Source organism: Hibiscus syriacus, unplaced genomic scaffold (assembly GCF_006381635.1).
Source record: "Hibiscus syriacus cultivar Baekdansim isolate YM2019G1 unplaced genomic scaffold, ASM638163v2 tig00002847_pilon, whole genome shotgun sequence".
Classification (NCBI taxonomy): Eukaryota; Viridiplantae; Streptophyta; class Magnoliopsida; order Malvales; family Malvaceae; genus Hibiscus; species Hibiscus syriacus.
In genome coordinates, this window is record NW_024061949.1 from 138065 (window position 1) to 161497 (window position 23433).

The following is a 23433-nucleotide window of genomic DNA, read 5'->3' on the forward strand; positions in this document are numbered from 1 at the left end:
AGATCTGGCCAAAGCATTCTTAGAGCAGTATCGCCACGTAACAGACATGGTCCCTAATAGATAGACTCTCCAAAATTTGGAGAAAAAGAATAATGAAACGTTCAGACAGTATGCCCAGAGATGGCGTGACACAGCAGCTCAAGTTCAACCACCTTTGTCAGAAAAAGAGGCCACAGTAATATTTGTCCATACATTGAAAGCTCCTTATTTAAATCATCTAATGGGGAATGCAACCGAAAATTTTGCAGATTTGGTCATTTCTGGAGAACTCATTGAAAATGTCTTGAAAAGTGGTAAAATTGAATCAAATGAGGGGTCTAGTTCCAAAAGACCTATGTACCGGAAAAAAGAGAATGAAGTTAACAATGCAAACTCTTACAACAAGGATTCATCGAAAAGTGTTACAATAACCCAGCCAAGGGTTAAGAAAGAAGAAACAAACACTAATCGAGCAGAGTCCAGAGGATCTCGAAAGGAAAATGAAAGGTTGTCTTTTACACCTTTACCAGTACCATATGCTGAGATCTATGATTCGCTGTTAAAAGCAGATGTCATACGGCCCTATCCTTTGGTTCCCATGCAACCACCATTCCCTCCTTGGTATGATACAAAGGCACACTGTGTTTACCATGAAGGAATTACGGGTCATTCTATTGAAAACTGTTTGGCATTCAAAAGGGTGGTTCAAAATTTGATCAACACTGGAAAGTTGGAATTCAATACACCATCTGCATCAAATCATCCATTGCCAAATCATGGAGATAAAAACGTGAATGCAATTCAAGAAGAGAACAGAAAGAAAGCAAAAACTGACATATCTGAAATTAAATCTCCTTTTGTTTGGGTATTCCAACAACTCTCTTTAGCCGGTATAATTCCACAACAATTCAGGCCAAAGCAGAATGAAGGCAAGAATTATTGTGAATATCATCAAGAGAAGGGGCATAAAATTCAACTATGTCCTGAGTTTAGGGATTTGGTGCAAAAATTGATGAACAACAGAGAAATAGAATTCTTTGAAGAAGAACCAGGGAAAAAAGAAGATGATGTTTGCTCATCAGAGGATTCTAAACCTAGTCAAAGAATAAATGATCCTGTGATCATTAATGTGAAATCATCTACGTGATTCCTGCACCAATAAAGCCGAAAGTAGTTATCACCACTCCTCTACCATTTCCATACAAAGATACCCGCAGGGTACCTTGGAATTATACTACCAATGTTTCAATGGTAGGAGGATCTGTTTCTCTAGAAAAAATAGAAGAGAAAATACAGAGTTTGGGTACAACATCGACGTCTGAAGCAGTAAGCGAAGTCGGATTCTTTACAAGAAGTGGGAGATGTTACTCTCCCGAAACATCCAATGCTTCAGAACAAGTGAAAGCAAAAGGAAAAGCCATGGCAATACCTCAGAAGGTATTGATGATGAATCCCCTCCAGCATTCAATGAGCCTGTGACAGAAAAACAAGCTCAAGAATTTTTGAAATTCCTGAAACATAGTGAGTATAGTGTGGTTGAACAACTACACAAACAACAAGCGAGAATTTCTATTCTTGATCTATTGATGAATTCAGAAGCACATAGAAATGCTTTGATGAAAATGCTCATCAAACATTTATCCCTGAGGATATATCCCTCAATAAACTTGACAGAATTGTGGGACATATAGCCGCTGACAATTACATAACGTTCACGGATGATGAAATACCGGAAGGCGGAATGGGGTCAGTAAAAGCTTTGAACATCACGACACATTGTCATGGTCATATGTTGCCAGGAGTATTGATTGACAATGGATCCGCTCTCAACTTGATGCCTCTAGTCACACTTCAAAGAATGCCTGTGGATCAATCACACATGAAGAGTTATCAGAATGTAGTGCGAGCCTTTGATGGTACTCAAAAAGAGGTGCTCAGGAAAATGGAAATACCGTTGTTAATTGGACCAGTCATGTACAATATTGACTTTGTGGTGATGGACATCCACCCTACATATAATTGTTTATTAGGGAGGCCATGGATTCATTCAGCAGGAGCCGTTCCTTCTTCATTACATCAGAAATTGAAATTTGTTGTTGATGGACAACTAATATGCGTAGGAGCTGAAGAAGAAATCATTGCGTCTATAACAAGTGATGTTCTATATATTGAAACCAATGATGATGCACTTGAATGCTCTTTCCGAGCCCTTGAATTTGTCAATACAACCTTTATTGCAGAATGAAGTAAAATTCCATATCCCAGATTATCTGATTGCACCAAGATGACGGTACGACAAACTTTAGGCATCAGAGCTAAAGCTGGGAAAGGTTTAGGAAAGAGTCTTCAAGGGATTTCGGTTCCTATAAATATACAGATGAAGAAAGATCGTTTTGGGCTTGGATTTAAGCCCAATTTTCAGCAAAAGAACAAAGAGATGAAAAGAAGATGTGAAGACAGAAAGGCAAGGTTGAAAGGGAAAGAAATCCTTTGGGAACACATGTTTTTCCCATAGTTGAAGACCACATTCAGATCAGGGGGAACAATTAATGTAGAACAGCAGCTTGTTGAAGCCTTTAAAGAAGAAAAGTTGACGAAAGATCAAAACATAGTTGAAGAAGCTATGAATGGATTATTTATCAACATGATCATGAATGACAACAAGACTGGCAAATACTTGGATAGAATTCGCCCATGTTTTCCTGGAGAAACACTCAACAATTGGACCACTGAAGATCTTCCTATAGTTTTTAATATTAACGCAGAGTAATATTCAGAAATAATCTTTATGTTTAGCTCAAAAATATGAAAACTTTTTTGTTATCTTGTAAAGGAAATTATGTTAAATATAAGAAATTTTCTTTAAAATTTTCAGATGGCAATCATTCTTTACATTTTCTTACATTTTTACATTTATTTATTTCATAAATTTACTATATTCTTTCGGAAATATGTCCGACTTAAATTTGCAGGTGTCACCATGTTAATAGCATGTTTATTCCTAAATTTAATCAAGAGATTAATTTAGAGCAACCCATATGTCTGGAAGAAATCAATGGGTGTGAGGATGAACTGGAATGTGATGTGCTTACTGAACTATTAAGATTAGTAGAAAAAGAAGACAAACAAATTCTACCCCATAAAGAAGAGATTGAGAATGTGAATTTGGGAACATATAAAGAAATGAAAGAGGTGAAAATTGGTACTACTCTGACAATCCAGATAAAACAAGAATTGATAAATCTCCTTCAAGAGTTCAAAGATATCTTTGCCTGGTCTTATCAAGATATGCCTGGTTTAAGCACAGATATAGTGATACACAAGCTTCCAATCAATCCAGAATATAAACCGGTCCAACAAAAGCTCAGACGAATGAGGCCAGAAATGTTGTTGCAGATCAAAGAGGAAGTGATGAAACAGATCAATGCAGGTTTCCTACAGACAGCTAAATACCCAGAATGGGTAGCCAACATTGTTCCCGTACCGAAGAAAAATGGAAAAGTTCGAATGTGTGTGGATTACAGAGATCTCAACAAAGCTAGTCCGAAAGATAGCTTTCCATTACCCCACATAGACACATTGGTGGACAATACTGCAGGACACGCATGGTTTTCTTTTATGGATGGTTTTTCAGGATATAATCAGATAAAAATGAATCCTGAAGACATGGAAAAAACAACATTTGTAACCATGTGGGGCACATTCTGCTACAAAGTGATGCCATTTGGATTGAAAAATGCAGGGGAAACGTATCAAAGAGCCATGGTAACTTTGTTTCATGACATGATGCACAAAGAGATTGAAGTATACGTGGATGACATGATTGCCAAATCCCGAACTGAAGAAGAACATATTCAAAACCTGAGAAAGCTTTTCCAGAGATTGAGGAAGTATCAATTAAAGCTCAACCCCGCAAAATGCACTTTTGGGGTAACTTCCGGGAAACTTTTGGGATTTGTGGTCAGCAAAAAAGGAATTGAGATTGATCCAGATAAAGTAAAAGCAATTCAAAATCTCCCACCACCCAATACAAAAAAAGAAGTTTGAGGCTTTTTGGGAAGATTAAATTATATATCTCGGTTCATTTCTCAATTAACTGACAAATGTGATCCAGTGTTCAAATTACTTCGAAAGAACAATCCTGAAGTCTGGAATGAAGAATGTCAAGAAACTTTGGATATTATTAAGAAATACTTATCCAATGCCCCCATTTTAGTATCACCAATGCCTGATAGACCGTTAATTCTCTACTTGACGGTCTTCGAAAATTCGATGGGATGTGTACTAGGACAGCATGATGAATCTGGAAAGAAAGAAAAAGCTATTTATTATCTGAGTAAAAAATTTACTGATTGTGAAATTCGATATCTACCAATACAAAAATTATGTTGTGCCTTGGTGTGGACTACTCGAAGACTCAGACAATATATGTTATACCATACTACTTGGTTGATATCAAAACTTGATCCTTTGAAATTCTTAATGGAATTACCAGCTTTGACAGGCAGAATGGCTAGATGGCAGATGTTATTATCTGAGTTTGATATGTATATGTCAACCAAAAAGCAATAAAAGGAAGTGTAATAGCTGATTTTCTGGCCAGTCGTGTATCAAATGATTATCAGCCTTTGAACTTCAATTTTCCCGATGAAGATTTGTTGTGCATATCCATGAATGAAGAAGTCAGAACAAATGATGCATCTGCATTTTGGAAGCTTTACTTTGACGGAGCATCTAATGCTTTGGGACGAGGAATCGGGGCAGTGTTAATTTCTCCAGAAAATATTTATTATCCCTTTACAAGTAGACTGGAGTTCTTTTGCACCAATAACATGGCGAAATACGAAGCTTGTGCCATGGGATTGAAAGCAGCTATAGAAAGAAAAATCAAATGTCTCAAAATATATGGAGATTCATCTTTAGTGGTGTATCAATTACGAGGAGAATGGGAAACAAAAGATCCCAAATTGTTGGAATACCGAAATTTTACCCTCGAATTAGTGAAAGAATTTGAGAGAGTCACCTTCAATTATCTCCCTCGAGAAGAAAATCAAATGGCAAATGCTTTGGCTACATTAGCTGCTATGTTTCAGGTAACTAAGAAAGTTGATATGATGCCAATCAAAATGCAAGTATATGAAATTCCTGCACATTGTTATAGTGTGGAAGAAGAGGTAGATGGTAAACCATGGTATCATGATATTCTGCAATATATCAAAAATCAAAGTTATCCACCAAATGCATCGAAAATTGATAAAAGAACCTTGAGAAGAATGGCTGCTGGATATTTTCTTGATGGAGAGATTATGTATAGAAGAAGCAATGATCAAATGCTATTGAGATGTTTAAATACCAGCGAAGCTAGAAGCATCATTGAAGAAGTACACAGTGGAATATGTGGAACACATGCAAATGGTCTTTCCATGGCCAGAAAAATAATGAGATATGGATACTATTGGGCTACCATGCACACAGATTGCATTGATTATGTAAGGAAATGTCATAAATGCCAGATATATGCAGACAAGATTCATGTACCCCCATCTCCTTTACATGTAATGACAACACCCTGGCCATTTTCTATGTGGGGAATAGATGTCATTGGTGCAATCACACCAAAAACATCGAATGGACATTGTTTCATCCTTGTGGCAATTGATTATTTTACCAAATGGGTTGAAGCTGCTTCATATGCCAATATTAAGAGGTCCACAGTCTGCAAATTCATAAAGAAAGAGATAGTTTGTCGGTATGGCCTACCAGAAAGGATCATTACAGATAATGCTCTGAACCTGAACAACAAAATGATGACCGAACTTTGTGCACAGTTTAAGATCAAACATGCAAACTCAGTGGCATATCGTGCAAAGATGAATGGGGCAGTTGAAGCAGCAAATAAGAACATCAAGAGAATCATTACAAAGACCACTGAAACTTACAAAGATTGGCACGAGAAGTTACCTTTTGCTTTATATGCATACCGAACTACTGTTCGAACATCTACTGGGGCAACACCGTTTTCTTTAGTCTACGGGATGGAAGCAGTCTTACCAATTGAAGTTGAGATTCCATCGCTTCGAATATTGAGAGAAATAAAATTGGATGAATCTGAATGGATCCAAGCTAGATTTGATCAATTGAACCTTATTGAGGAGAAAAGATTAAAAGCTATTTGCCATGGACAGATGTATCAGAGACGGATGATGAAGTCTCATGACAAAAAAGTACATCCAAGAGAATTCCAAGAGGGTGATCTAGTACTAAAAAAGATTTTGCCTATACATAAAGATTTCCGTGGGAAATGGATGCCTAATTGGGAAGGACCATACGTTGTGAAAAAGGCCTTTTCCGGAGGAGCGTTGATCTTGGCAGAAATGGATGGAAAATTTCTGAGAAATCCAATAAACTCAGATTCTATCAAGAAATATTATGCTTGAAGAGAAAAAAAAAGAAAAAAAAAAAGAAAAAAAAAGAGAGAAAAAGAAAAAAGAAAAAAGAAAGAAAAAAAGAAAAAAGAAGAAAAAGGAGGGTCAAGGTGAAAACCCGCAAAGGGCATCTTGTAACCAAAGGAAGGATTTGAGTTGAAAACCTGAATGGGCGGCTCAAATGCAGGTTGATATTAGGCATCTGGCAATTGAACCCTCTTAAGATTTTGACAGTTTGGGAGAAACTTCACATCTACAAGCATTTTGACAACGTTTGAGATCTTCCAGACAAAAGCTTACATCATTTCTCTAAATTGTGTCAACTTGATTAATTTAGAAATACTTATACTAATAATTTGTTGAGACATTTGAATTTTTATCATTCTTATGCTTGCCATAACTTTGAATACAATTCTATCTATTTCAAGTTCAATTTATTTGAGATTCAATTTATTTTCGAAAATTCAATTTATTCTTCTATGAATTAACATAATTTTGAAATAAGTTAAAGATTTCTGAATATCACTTTATGTTAATACTTTTAAATACATGGAATACAAAGTAAGCAAATCATCACCATCTTAAAGCCATGAACAATAAGGTTGTTATGCTAGATACAACTGACAACAAGGTCGAATTCGACAAATCTACTCATCAATTGCTCCAATCGATCATCATTCAGTTCTTGCACATATGCTTTCAAAAGTATGCCAAGACAGTAAAAGGCAACTTTTGCATCAATTGATCCCAGAGAAAAGAGACAGAACATTGATACCACCATGGAACATGTCTCTATACAGATTATTGTGTATGGTTTTTAGAGAAACCTAGAAGCATTTCCACCTCATCAGATCCAAGTGGAGCAACTTTATTCCTTCCAACCCATACTAGATTCCATTTTCAGCACTCATCAAGAACATACTTCTGGACACTCGAATATGGCTCTTTGTCATAAGCTTCAAGAGCCTTACAGATCCTTTCTGTCAATTTGGCACTTCCTGTACATGTTTATAAACAGTTCAACTTTGTTCTTGGATCCCAGGAAGGCCATCATTTCTTTGTCAATTGAAAAGCATCAGCACATGGAGGAAGCAGAATAAGAGAAAATCTGTTCTCAATTGGCAGAGTCATGAATATAGTCTTTTTCAGTATAGTAGCATGAAAATGCTTCGAATCTACAAATTCTGGCTCCACATCGAATAAGTACTGTGATATCCCAGTCCAAATATTAACTGGAATAAAAGGAATGTGCTCATAACATCTTCTGGAAGTGTTCTTTGAGTTATCTGATTTGGTTTGATATGAAACCACAGAACCAATCATTAAATTTGAAAGATGAATTTGCTCATAGTAGAAATAAGGAGACTCAATAGCATCTTCTGGAAGTGTTCTTTGAGTTATCTGATCTGGTTTGGTAGGAACTACAGAACCAATCATTAGAATTAAAAGATGAACTGCATGATCGTCTTCATTAAGAAGCTTCTTTTCAAGCTTCTTCTGTTTATTCATTTCCCAAAAAATATAGCCCAAATTTCGCCTTTTCTTGTAATGGGGATCATCGCATAATGGCTTCCCATCTTTTACCGGAAGAAATGTGTCAGTAACCTTAGTCATTTGAGCAGCACATATAAAGTCTATCAATTTTGCAATTGATGAATCTGGACCACATCTCTCCATAGCTATTGAAGCTTCATCCTCTAAGAATCCCATTTTTTGTCAAGTATAACAGTTTATTCTCCTCATCAGAATCAGAATTCAAGATTTCTTGGTATTAAAAGAACTATCGATATCTGTGAAATCATCTTGAAAGATCACTTCATAATCAGATGAGTTGTTATCAGAATTAACATGTTGCATGAATGCAAGCTTTTCAAGAGCCTATACTATTGAGTTTTATTCTCAATAGGTTTTGTGACATTATATCTACATCTACATTTGTCAAAGATGATAGATTCTCTGATTTGAAGAAGAAAGATTTATTGGGTTTCTACAACTGAAGAAATATTCAGTTCACCAATCTGAAATCAAATAACTTAACAATCATGCATCATATTTAGGCATTTGCAAGAATAGGTGCATTTTCATTCATTCTCATCCATGTTGAATTTTGACACGAATTTCAAAGATTTTAGCAAAGATTTGAATCCATCACTTGATGGATCAGCTTTTCCAGAGAAAGTTTATAATGAGAAGAACTCATCTGAAGGAGGAAGAAGAAGTTCATAATGAGAAGAGCTTGTTCAACCTTATGCTCAAATCCATCATCCGATGGATCAGCTTTTCCAGAGAAAGTTCATAATGAGAAGAACTCATCTAAAGGAGGAAGAAGAAGTTCATAACGAGAAGAGCTTGTTCAACCTTATGCTCAAATCCATCATTCGATGGATCAGCTTTTCCAGAGAAAGTTCATAATGAGAAGAACTCATCTGAAGGAGGAAGAAGAAATTCATAATGAGAAGAATTTGTTCAACCTTATGCTCAAATCCATCACTTGATGGATCAGCTTTTCCAGAGAAAGTTCATAAGGAGAAGAACTCATCTGAAGGAGGAAGAAGAAATTCATAATGAGAAGAATTTGTTCAACCTTATGCTCAAATCCATCACTTGATGGATCAGCTTTTCCAGAGAAAGTTCATAATGAGAAGAATTCATCTGAAGGAGGAAGAAGAAATTCATAATGAGAAGAATTTGTTCAACCTTATGCTCAAATCCATCACTTGATGGATCAGCTTTTCCAGATAAAGTTCATAAGGAGAAGAACTCATCTGAAGGAGGAAGAAGAAATTCATAATGAGAAGAATTTGTTCAACCTTATGCTCAAATCCATCACTTGATGGATCAGCTTTTCCAGAGAAAGTTCATAATGAGAAGAACTCATCTGAAGGAGGAAGAAGAAATTCATAATGAGAAGAATTTGTTCAACCTTATGCTCAAATCCATCACTTGATGGATCAGCTTTTCCAGAGAAAGTTCATAATGAGAAGAACTCCTCTGAAGGAGGAAGAAGAAGTTCATAATGAGAAGAGCTTGTTCAACCTTATGCTCAAATCCATCATTCGATGGATCAGCTTTTCAAGAGGAAGTTCATAATGAGAAGAACTCATCTGAAGAAGGAAGAAGAAGTTCATAATGAGAAGAACTCATCTGAAGAAGAAGAAGTTCATAATGAGAAGAACTCATATGAAAGAAGAAATTCATAATGAGAAGAATTTGTTCAACTTTTGCTTGAATTCATCATTTAATATATCAACCTTTATAGAGAAAATTCATAATGAGAAGAATTCATCTGAAAAAGAAAGAAGAAGTTCATAATGAGAAGAACTTATTCAACCTTTGGAATGACTCTATCACAGAAGGAAATATGTCAACATCATCCCCAGCGGAAAGTTCATAATGAGAAGAACTCATCTGAAGAAAGAGAAGAATTTATTCAACATTGCTATCAAGTGAAGCCAAATGGATAAAAAAAAAATTTATCTTTTCATCTTTGCCCTATTCTTGTTAACACAAGAATGAGCAAAGAGGGGCAGCTGAAGATACTAAAAAATTTTTTTTACTCATTTTATTATTATTATTATTATTATTATAATTATTATTATTATAATTATTATTATTATTATTAATATATATTATTTATTAATATTACAAACAGACCCAGATTGGACCGGCTCAATTACAAAGGACCCAACTGGCCCAAATCAGAAACGCTAAAACCCAATTAGGGTTTTCTATCCAGCTGCCGCCGCTCAATTTCAGCCGTTGGATCTGGTTTGATCCAACGGTCCACAGTTTGCCAGAGGAAACCCTAGGGTATCAATACCCTAGGGACACGTCCCAGCGCCGCCGTAGATTCCAGAAGACCACGCGGCGAGGCGTTGCTTCAGCCTCGCCGCCACTCCAGCCGCACACCTGTCATCCCAACGGTGAGTCACCACTGGGAGTCCGGTGACTCACCGAACTCCACCCTTCGGACCGGTCCGATGGCCACACCGGTGATGGCTATAAAGCCATCACCCCATCTGCGAACAAAGATAGAAAACAACAGGGAGGTAGCCAACAGAAAAAAAAAAAAAAAAAAAGAACGGAGAACAAAAACAAAGAAAACCCCACAACACAGCAAGGAAAGGAAGAAGAGAGACTTACCGTGAAAGCCACCGCCTTGATCGGAGTCACCACCGGCCTCTAGACGTCACCAAAAACCTTCGAAAACCGAAGGTATTTTTTTTAGATCTACTCCGATCGGGAGTCGTTTAGAAAAAAAAACCATCGGAACCGTCATTTGGACGGTCCGATCTACGTTTTAATGTAAAAAAAAATTATTCCGGCCACCGAAGGCGGTGGCCGGCGGCGGGATCAACGCCGGCGAGCGGCTGCCGGTCGGCTGGCTTCTCTCTGTTTTAGAGAGAAGCGAGAGAGAAAATTCTCTCTCAGAGAAGAGAGAGAGAGGAGAAAATGAGAAATGAAGGCTGGCCCTTCGGGACAGTCGTTTCAGACCTTAAATAGGCCTTCCCGAACGACGTCGTTTCGGGAAGGACTATTTGTGCAAATTTTAATTGTTAAATCCCGTCCGCAGCCATTATAACTTGTATCTCTTACATTTTAGTCACTAAATCGAGTTTATAATCCTTTTAATTTGATCTCTAAATTTTAATTTTATTTATTTTAGTCCTTTGTATTAAAATAATATATTTAGGATAAATAACAGATTTAGTCCTATAATTTTAATAATTAATATCTTAATCTGAATAGTATGTTTTAATTTATTTTATTCTAATATCTGAATTTTATATAATTTTATTTTAGTCACTAAATTAATAAATAAGAAAATAGCATGTTTAATCCCTATAATTTTGATTAATTATGAATTAGATATTTAATTTTAATTTTACTATAATTTAGTCACTAATTTTAAATCTTTTCATTTATTTTATTGCTTTTAAATATATAGTTCTAATTGTATTTTTATTGTTTTAATTTTACTTGTTTATATATTTAAATATTTTTATTATTATTATGTAGTCATAAATATATATATAATAATAAATAATAATTTATTATTTTTTTTAAATAAATTATTTTAACATTTATTTGTCAATATCAAAGAAAAGGGCAGTCTTAATACAACTGGATGTCCTATTCTGGTATTTTAAAATTAAATATTATAAAAAATTATTATTTAAATTTATTCAAATTAATATTTATTAATATCAAAGAAAAGAGCTGTCTTAAGGCACCTAGAAGTCTTTTTCCGATATTTTTAAATATTTTTTATATAATTTTGAAATAATAGGATTATAAATTAAATATATTTTGAATTTTTAAATTTTAATAATAGAGACAATTTATAATTAAAAAGTACCAATTTTGGGCGTTGTAGGGGTGCTAATCCTTCCCTAAACGTAACCGACCACGAATCCATTTTTATTATTAAAAAGAACGAATTTTTGGTTATAAACGCAGATCAGTTCATTTTTTTAATTGATGTTTTCTTAAAACTCTTTTAAAAGATATTTTTTTAGGTATTCGACCTACCTGACCCAAAAGGTCGATGGCGACTCCCAAATTATTTTCAAAACCATTTATTCACATCACTTTTCCCGTCAAGTAAATATTTCGTGCCCGGACGAAAACCGGTTACGACACAAGGCAATTGCACCAGTATTATCGCACCAAATGACTGGTTTCTTGGGTTGTGAAATGCCCAATTCTGCCATTAACGCACTAACCCAGTTTACCTCGGTTGTCGCTTCTATTAAACTTCTGTACTTCTCCTCTATGGTAGATCGAGAAACAACATTTTGTTTCTTTGAACTCCATGTCACCAGGTTGTCGCCTATGAAGACACAATGGCCAGAAATGGACCTTCGACTATCAACACTCCTTGTCCAATCATCATCTGCAAAAGCAACGACATAAGCTTCTAAACCCCCGCAGAAAAGCGCAAACCATAGTTCAAGGTTCCTTCCAAGTATCTTAAGATATGTTTTACAATAAGAAGATGCAACTCTCGACGGGCATGCATGAACTGAGCCACCCTATTAACACTAATAACAATGTCGGGTCTCATGTGACACACATAAAGTAGCGCTCCCACGATACTATGATATTCACAAGTATCTTCTAAAAGATCCCCGACATCATGAGTTAACTTTGTGGATGCGACCATGGGGGTAATCGTTGGAGTTGCTCTTATCATTTTTTTTTATAAAGATGTCCGTTATGAATTGTTTTTGACTAAACAAAAGTGACTCGGGGCACCGTCTTACTTCAATCCCCAGGAAGTTATGTAAATCATCAAGATCTTTTAACGATAATTGCACATTTAACAACTATACCACTTTTTCGATATCAAAATCTGACTGCTCAGTGATAATAATATCATCGATGTAGACTAACATATATGTGTACATACAATCCTTGTTCAGAACAGAAACAGCAAAGCATCAGCCCTAGACTCCTGAAAATCCATATGCTTCAAACATTCTTCAACTCTGTATGTCAGTTCCTAGGCGCTTGCCACAGCCCGTAAAGAGCTCTTTGCAACTTAAAAACAAACTTAGTACCATTAGTAGCATAACGCTCAAACCCCGGAGGTTTCTGCATGTAAATATCTTCACCAAGACCCCCATTGAGAAAATCGTTGTTAATGTCAACTTGTCTCAACATCCACTTCCGAGAGACTGCAAGTGATAGCGCGGCATTTATAGTAGGAAACTTCACCACAGGGCTATATGTGTCTAGAAAATCCTTCCCAGGAACTTGGGAGTATCTTTTAGCAACCAGGCGGGCCTTGTAGCGTTGAACCGAACCATCATAATTTTTCTTCACCTTGAACAGCAATTTGCAGTCAACTGTCGTTCGTCATTCAAGCAATTTGACCAGCGTCAACGTCCCATTTCTTTCCAAAGCTGAAAGCTCATCCAGTCATCCTGAACCTCTACCTTCCATCTTGCAGATTTTAAAGCCTCATGAATATTGTTAGGAACAACATCATCCAAGCTAGTAGTGAAAACATTGGGTTTAAACACCTCACATTTACTTCTTGTAAGCATAGGATGGGAGTTTATACAGACACATGCACGAACTTCTCCACTCGATGAAGCAGTAGACTGCGAGTGCTCAACCACATCATTCCTGCCAGTGTGATTTTCGAGACAGGACTGGTCACAACTACCAAAGCATTCTGAGGAACAAAGAAAGTAATCACATCACTCCTCGACTCCAAAGCTTGTGTACTAACTACCAACTGCATGCGACCCATCTTAACTAACTTGCTGCGACACGGGCAAAGGAATATGTGAGCTCGACTCAACTACACTAGAGGGATTGAACTTGTGAAGATCGGTAACTATTTGTAATTTTTTCTGGCTGCCAGGTCTGAGTGGAAGAGTACTATCTACTCCTTAGTGTCTCATATGCAAAAGGAACAGATGACTCATTAAATATAACATGTCTTGATACAGTCACACGTCCCTCAGGCAGAAGAAAATAAAACCCTTTATGCTGCGAGCTATATCCCAGGAAAGTACAAGCTTGGGAACGAAACATCAATTTATGTTTCTGAAACGGTCGAAGGTGGGGAAAACAACTGCAACTGAATAACTTTATAAACTTGTAAATTGTAATACAGTTTCTCGTCAAAGAGCTTCTCAAACGGAGTCAGATCACCGAGCACCCTCGTTGGTAACCTATTTATAAGAAACACAATGGTGGTTACAATATATAACCAAAATCGTAAAAGAATAGAGGCTTGAGCTAACAATACCAACGCTAACTCAATCAAATCTCTATGTTTGCGTTCCACCACCCCATTTTTCTTGGAGGTGTGTGGATTGTGGACATGTTACATGGTGCACAACTCCAACCTTAAGCAACTCTGTCGACAACGGCCTGTACTCTCCTCCCCAATCGCTTTGCAACCCAAATTGCTTCTTAACCATTTATTGAAACAAACGAACTACAACAACTACTTGTGACTTATCTTTAAGCAAATACAACCAGGTATGCATGGTACATGCATCGACAAAGGAGACGTAATAACAAAACCCGATCGTGGGCACATACGAGGGATCCCACAAATCGGTGAACAAGAGTTGAAACGGAGTATAATAAATAATTTGAGAATTTTGAAATGGAAATTCGTGACTCTTTCCCATGAAACAGGCAGTACACATATTATTAATATTTGTTGAAATGTTTTGTTAGATTTGACTTGCAAATTGTCAAATTTGGTAAGTAGGCAAAGTTGACAAGTTGGTTGGTGGCTAATTTGTACACATTGGAAAATTTTTTGGTAGGTGGCCAAACTTTTGCACATGGGAATTTCATATTTGGTCCATAAAATATTAGGTTATTTATAAGTTTAGCCCTTAAAACTCAACTATAAATAGACCTAAGTATTTCATTAGAAATCATCCCAAAAAAACAAGTTTTCTCTTCCATTTGTTTTCTTCATTCTCACACTTTGGGAATTCTAAAGAATTCCATTTGTTGTAATATTTGTTGATAGTGAAGTTATCATCTGGTGTGGTACCCGAGGAGTAGACAATATTCTCATCGAACCTCGTAAATTTGGTATGTTATCTCCTTTATTGTTTTTATTCGGTTTTTTCTATTGTGTTTCAATATTCAATAGTTTGACGGGTTTATTCGCTGTGTAACTTTTGGTGGTTTTAATCTTAACATTTTAGGTCAATTTTGAAACTACGTTTGTGTGAGAAATAACTCGGTTTCCCCAATAATTGGTATCTAGAGCTTCGATTGAGGTTATCATGGTGGTCCCGTTGCTGAAAAGATATAATTCGTGTTATTGAATATTGTTCGTTAGAATTAAAATGCCAAAGTACGGATCAGTTGAGACATCAAGCTCTTTATCCGGACCGGTGAGGAGGAGGATGTCAAATACAAATTTCTCAATGGAGTTATTCGATGGATCTGATCATTTTGGCATGTGGCAAGGAGAAGTGTTAGACGATTTATTCCAACAAGGTCTAGACATCGTCATTGAGGAAGAAAAGCCCGAATATATGGAGGAGAAAGAATGGGGAACAATCAATCGTTTGGCATGCAGCACGATTCGATCTTATCTTTCCAAGGAGCAGAAGTATGGCTACAAGAACGAGACTTCTGCAAGTAAGATTGGAAAGCATTGTAGGAAAAATTCCTAAAGAAAAGCTCTCAGAATCTTCTTCACATAAAGAAACGATTGTTCATATTTGATTATCAACCAGACACCAGTATGAATGAACACATCACTGCGTTCAATAAGCTATTGGCAGATTTATTGGGCATAGATGAAACCTTCAAATATGAAGATTTGGCTTTGATGTTGTTATCATCTCTTCCAGATGAATTTGAGCACCTTGAGACAACATTACTTCATGGTAAGGATAATGTTACCCTTAAAGATGTAACTGCTACTTTGTACCTATCATATGTCCCCTAATCGGGAGTGGTTCTCCGATTTAGTAGAACTAAATGTAGGAGTTGTTTATATGGGCAATGAAAATGCCTGTAAAACTATTGGGATAGGTTCAATTTGATTGAAGAATCAAGATGGATCAACCAGAGTTCTGACTGATGTCCGATACGTGCCTAGTTTGAAGAAAAATCTCATCTCGTTGGGAGCCTTGGATTCTGAAGGCTCAGTAGTCACTATGAGAGATGGAGTTTTAAAAGTCATATCTGGCGCACTTGTGATGACGAAGGGCATCAGGAAAAATAATTTGTATTACTACCAAGGTAGTACAATTATTAGATCAGTTGCAGCAACTTCTGGAGGCGATGATTTGGACACAACCTAGTTGTGGCATATGCGGTTGGGACATGTTGGAGAGAAATCCTTGCAAATTCTGACAAAGAAATGATTGTTGAAAGGTGCAAAGACTTGCAAATTGAAATTTTGAGAAACATTGTGTCCTAGGAAAGCAGAAGAGAGTGAAGTTTGACACCACTATACATAATACAAAAGGCATTATGGATTATATTCACTCTACTGTATGGGGTCCTTCAAAGACATTGTCTTTGGGAGGAAACCATTATTTTGTAACTTTTTTACATGACTTTTTCAGAAGAGTTTGAGTGTATCTGATGAAGTCTAAAGATGAAGTGCTTCAAATTTTCCTTAAATGGAAAAATATGATCGAGAACCAGACTGGTAGAAAAATCAAACGTCTTAGGACGGACAATGGAGGGGAATATAAAAGTGACTCATTTTTTGATGTCTTCCATGAGTATGGTATTGTTCGACACTTCACTGTTAGAAATACACCACAACAGAATGGGGTGACAGAGCTTATGAATCGAACACTATTGTAGAAAGTTCAATGTATGTTGTCTAATGCTGGGTTAATCAAGGCATTTTGGGCAGAGGCTGTGACATATGCTGGCCATCTCATCAATCGTCTGCTTTCATCAGCGATAAAAGGAAAAACACCATTGGAGGTATGGTCTGGAAAACCTGCTACTGATTATGATTCCTTACATGTATTTGGATCCACTGCTTATTATCATGTGAAGGAATCCAAGCTTGATTCAAAAGCAAATAAGGCTCTCTTTATGGGAATCACCCATAGAGTGAAGGGATTCCACATTTGGTGTTTAAACACCAAGAAGATAATTTGTAGCAGAGATGTTACCTTTGATGAATCTGCCCTAGTAAAGAATGTAACAAATAAATCTGTCCAGACAAGTAGTACTCCGCAGCAGGTGGAGCATACTCCAAAACAGGTGGAGTTTCAGCAGACGATGATCCCAGAATTTGATGCAGTTGATTCTTCAACTCCAATAGAAGAATCAGAAGATGAAGAGGTTCAAACCCAATAACCATTGGAGACACCAGAACCACTTGCAGTTACAAGGCCAAGGATAAAAATTTATAGACCTGCTCGATTTGTTGATATGGTGGCCTATGCTCTTCCAGTTGTAGATGATGATATCCCTATCAATTACCAAGAAGCAATACAAAGCTTGAAAAGTGATAAGTGGAAAAGTGTCATGGATGAAGAAATGTAATATCTCCAAATGAACAACACTTGGAAACTGGCACAGTTACCGAAAGGTAAAAGAACAATTGGATGCAAGTGGATATTTGCAAAGAAAGATGAATCTTATAGTAAGAAAGATGTTCGCTACAAGGCAAGGTTGGTTCAAAATGAGGGAATCGACTACAATGAAGTATTGTTCCCTGTTGTGAAGCATTCCTCCATTAGAATATTATTGGCCTTGGTAGCACAGTTCATCTAGAAGGATACAAAGATGGTGGTTGTGAGAAATGGGTTTGTAAGCTGAACAAATCGCTATATGGATTGAAGCAATCTCCGAGGCAGTGGTACAAGCGATTTGATAGCTTTATGAGGAGACAAAAGTACACTAGAAGCAAATATAATCATTGTGTGTATTTGCAAAAGCTCAAAAATAGATCTTTCATTTATATTCTCTTGTACGTTGACAATATGTTAATCGCTTCAAAGAGTCAAAAGGAGATAGACAAATTAAAGGCTCAGTTAAATTAAGAGTTTGAGATGAAATATCTAGGTGAGGCCAAGAAAATTCTTGGTATGGAGATAAGCAGAGATAGACAGGGAGAGAAGCTTTGTTTAACTTAGAAGCAGTATCTGAAGAAGGTATTACAATGTTTTGGTATGAATGAAAATACCAAACATGTAAGTATCCCACTAGCTTTTCATTTGAAACTTAGTTCTCAGTTATCTCCTAAAACTAACGAAGAACGAGAGTATATGACAAAAGTTCCATATGTTAATGCAGTTGGGAGCTTGATGTATGCAATGGTGTGTACGTGTCCTGACATTTCACAAGCAGTTGGAGTTGTGAGCAAGTACATGCATGATCCTGGAGAAAGACATTGACAAGCTGTGAAATGGATTCTACGGTATCTCCAACAAACCGTGGATGTTGGTTTAGTTTTTGAACAAGATGAAGCACTTGGTCAGTGTGTCGTTGGATATGTTGATTCCGATTATGCTGGTGATTTGGATAAGCGTCGATCAACTACTGGGTATTTGTTTACTCTTGCTAAAGCCCCAGTAAGTTAGAAGTCTACTTTGCAATCTACGGTGGCTTTGTCTACTACAGAGGCATAATACATGACAGTTTCAGAGGCTGTAAAGGAAGCAATTTGGCTTAATGGGTTGATGGAAGACTTGGGAGTTATTCAAAGTCACATTAGTCTCTATTGTGACAGTTAGATCGCTATTTACTTAGCAAAAAATCAAGTCTATCATTCAAGGACTAAACATATCGATGTAAGATATCACTTTGTGCTGGAGATCTTTGAAGAAGGAAAGATTCTGCTTTAAAAAATTGCGACAGCAGAAAATCCTGCAGATATGATGACCAAGATAGTAACAGTAATCAAGTTCAATCATTGTTTAAACTTGATTAACATCCTGAAAGTTTGAGCACTTTCGGGTATATTGCGCTTGTGAGCGCAATTAGAGGCACTACAAATTTGGGGAGTTGAAGAAGTTGAGTAGGCTTGGTAATTTCAAGCCAAGGTGGATAATTGTTAGGTTTGGCTTGCAAATTGTCAAATTTGGTAAGTTGGCAAAGTTGACAAGTTGGTTGGTGGCTAACTTGTACACATTGGAAAATTCTTTGGTATGTGGCCAAACTTTTGCACATGGGAATTTCATATTTGGTCCCTAAAATATTAGGTTATTTATAAGTTTAATCCTTAAAACTCAACTATAAATAGGCCTAAGTATTTCATTAGAAATCATCCCAAAAAAAGTTCTCTCTTCCATTTGTTTTCTTCATTATCTCACTTTAGGAATTCTAAAGAATTCTATTTGTTGTAATATTTGTTGATAGTGAAGTTATCATCTGAAGTGGTGCCCGAGGAGTATACGATATTTCTCGTCGAACCTCGTAAATTTGGTGTGTTCTCTCCTTTATTATTTTTTTTATTTGGTTTTTTCCATTGTGTTTCAATATTCAATAATTTGACAGGTTTATCCGCTGTACAACCTTTGGTGGTTTTAATCTTGACATTTTAGGTCAATTTTGAAACTACGTTTGTGTGAGAAATAACTTGGTTTCCCCAACAATGTTTACATCAATAGTATTGTAGACTTTCTTCAAGGAATTAACAGACGGGTGCCTTAGGCGCCTACGCCATAGCTCATAGGGACTAAGCGAAGCTATAGTTGCATTTACTTCTGCTTTGTTGTAGTCACGTTGCATGTAAAAAACATTGATACCATATTTCTGTTAGCCACAAACTAGCACATCACCCATGGTCTTATCGTGAACAAAGAAATTCTGGGCATGAAACTCAACAACGACTTGGTTATCCCTATCAAGCTTAGAAACCAATAACAAATTCTTTGTTATTTTAGGCACATGCAAAAGATCGTTCAAGAACAAAGCTTAGGAAGAAGAAGATGCAACTACCGATCTACCAACTATATTAACTCCTAATGATTTTCTGTTACCAAAAACCAAATTACCTGGGCCATTAAACTATATCGGATTCAAGATGTTAGATACATCATAAGTCATGTAGTGCGTGGCACTAGAGTCCACAACCCAATATTCTCTTGAGGCATAAGCAACATGTACTTGTGGTAGAGAGCCGATTGAATCATCACAACTATTGGTAGTACAACATGAGCACCTGTATCATTTTAGGCCACATTATGAGCACCTCCAGACACTTTCTTAGACTGATACTGATCTGCACTTGCACCTACGCCAAGAAAGTATTGATCAAACCGATATCAACATCGGTCAACAGAGTGGTAATTCTTCCCACATAGTTGACACTACAACCGCGCATGACCTCCGTGACCTCTTCCACTGGTTCTACTACCAGAGTTTGATGAGTATCGATGATGCTTATACTCATTTCAGAGGTGACCTTACCTTGTGCGAGGTTTGCATTGATCGATAGTCCCTCAAACTGGGATTCGAACCCAACAATCTACATTTCAGCATCCACCAGAATAGAACAAATCTTTTCAAATGAGAGAGATTCACATGAGGTGATTATAAGAGCCATGAATGGTTGAAAGCCCCTCAACAACCCTTTCAAGATGCTAACGACATATTTGACTTGAGCCACCAGACTGTACAAGACACCAAAGCATCGCTCTTCTTCAATACATGTAGCTTATAATGTAAGTTCATCACCGTCGTGGTAGACCTGTTAGCAAAGAAACGAAGAACAGTCGACCAAACATCGGTAGCTCTCTCGGTACCCAAAAACTGAGGCAGCAAGGAGGCACTGATAGTCAACAATAACCAAGATGCAAGTGTGCTAATTTTATGTGTCATTTGGAACCGAATCAAAATTTTCATTAACAATAGTTTTTTAAGGTGCTTGCATCATCCCAATCAGCACCCGCTCGAGACGGTGACTACGAACTGTGAGTAACACTTGTTGTTTCTATAAGAAAAAATTTGACTCATCGAGCACGACGTTAACCTTTTTATTCGAAAATATTTTCAATGATTTTAAAGAGAGACTTACTTTCCACATCTTGAAAAAGATCCAAACAGATCGACAATGCTTAGAAAGAACCAACCCACACAGCTATTGAACCTTCAGCGAAAAATACCACGTTGAAATACCTAAAAAATTATTCTAACAACCAAACAGAAAAAATAAAACTTATTTATTTACGTAGAAAAATATAATACACCCAAACCTATATGGGTGACCCAATCTGAGGTATCACATTAGGGCCATTGAAATAACCTACAGTAAAAATATGTCATAAATAAATTTTTTGATAAACCATTTATAAATCAGTAAAACAACTTATAAATAATCACAAGTTCAGGAAATAATTCACATATCAAAAACAAAATTCAATCATACATAGTACCATAAAATTTTTAAACTCATTATAAAATTAAGTGTGGCCTATATGCCCCCTAATTACACATGAACCGTACTCGCAAGCAACGTCGAAGGAACTCCATTACCGATGTTGATAATGCACACGGTCAATTCCTTTAACCTGAAATGGTGAATAACGGAGTGAACTTTAGGAAAACTCAGTAATACAAAACTATCAGATGATACCAAAGAACATCATATAAATGGTGCAACATGAAGTTTCCCTTAGCTATCCTGGCACAAACAAGTTATAGTGATAAGTTGATGTTTCATTAAGTAATTCTTCAGGTAAAGATCAGAAAACGTACAGTTCGAAAGAAACATTTAGAGAGACAGATTTAGGAAATGAAACTGGAAGTCTAGTGTATTCCAACAAAATAAAAAATAGTATTTTATTAAGTAAAACATATTTTTTTTAAATACAATGATACCCTCCACCCAAACACTTCATATGCAATTCCCCAATACTACGAGCCTACCTAAGGGGATACCTTGGGGCCTATAGGCCTACCCAAGGGTCACCTTAGGTCTATAAAGAATTATCAGCTTGATTAGAGATGAACCTCAGAACTCCATAACCCTATCCATATAGTACCCCCAATAAAAATCATATCATAAAATAGTAAACGGTAACCATTAATATTAGAGATCAAGAGCCAAATATATTATATATAGAAAATAGAGATCAGAGATTGAGTTTTTATTTCAGATATCAGAGTCATACTTTTTATAATCAGAGAAAACATATTTGTGTATAGGGAACACACTAGAAGAATTATTAGTTATTTAAACCAATGAAGGTTAAATGGTAAATCGCAGTATTCGGGATTTATATCGAATTATCAGGATTCCGGGTCAATAAATTAAACAACTCCCATCATTGCAGTACTCATTAATCATTCAGGCAATATCCTTCAGAATATCCTATTGATTGTACTAGTTGAACTGGTCACTGTCTAATCACCATTGAAACAGATCTCGAGGGGATGAACATGTATTTCGATGATATTATTTTTTTCTATATTGCAACTGTATCCAGAATGACTGACACACTTGGGTCATGCTTTAAACCTCAAGGGGTGGTACAATACTTAGGTTTATCAATGTTGCTTGAATTTATCCAATGACATCCACTTATTTCTAGATAATGAGGGTATTTAGGTCATTTTAATACTCAAGTTTACTTCGGTCGTTTTAGAGTTCAATGTATTTTTACCCTTTTAAGGTTCAGGTGTATTTAGGTCATTTCTCTTGATTCATTCGAATGTCTTATTTCCAATAATTTAATCATCCAATGTTTATTCTAGAATCGAAAATTCTAATTTCTTTGCCATCTTAGAGGTTAAAATCAATTATCAGAAGTTTACTAAACAACTCAAGTAATTAACAGGTGAATCAGTAGTTTATCAGATCAAGAATGACATTTTTAGCGTTATTTTTGTTTTTAGGGTCAATTCGGGTCATTTTATCTCACAAGGGTAATTTGTAACCTATTGTCCTCGTATTTACGACATTAAAACTATTTAACGTGAAATAATCAGAGTTTACGACATTAAAATTATTTATCTCACAAGGGTAATTTGTAATTTATTGTCCTCTTATTTACGACATTAAAACTATTTAACGTGAAATTAAAAATCTAGCGATTTGGTCCCTCAAATAAGATAATTAAAATTACCAATATTAATCCAAAAATTCAGTGTGTGACAAAAAAAAACTTGCCAAATCTCATGAACTAATAAAATGCTTATATAACACTCAATGACCTCATGCAATTGACAACTAACCATGCCAGCTAGTCTAACAGTCTAACTGCACAACTAATCATCTAACTTCTCTCATACAAACTGAACACTACACGTGATTACTAACAGCTATATTCAACACTACGTGCATTTACTTTTCTAGTCTTTTTCTTATTTTAAGTTCATCCCTGTTAAATCAATAATTAACATACTTTAATTGAAATTAATAATTTAGTAATTTATATACATATTTTTGTATTTTTAATATACTAAAATAATTATAAGATAATATTTGTTCAAAAATCTTTTCTTAGATATTAATAATGCACTCTCTTGTAAGGATTACTCGTATAAAATTTTATATTATGGGCAAACTTAAAATTTTTAAGGAGGAATACATTTAAAAAAATTTAAGGACGAA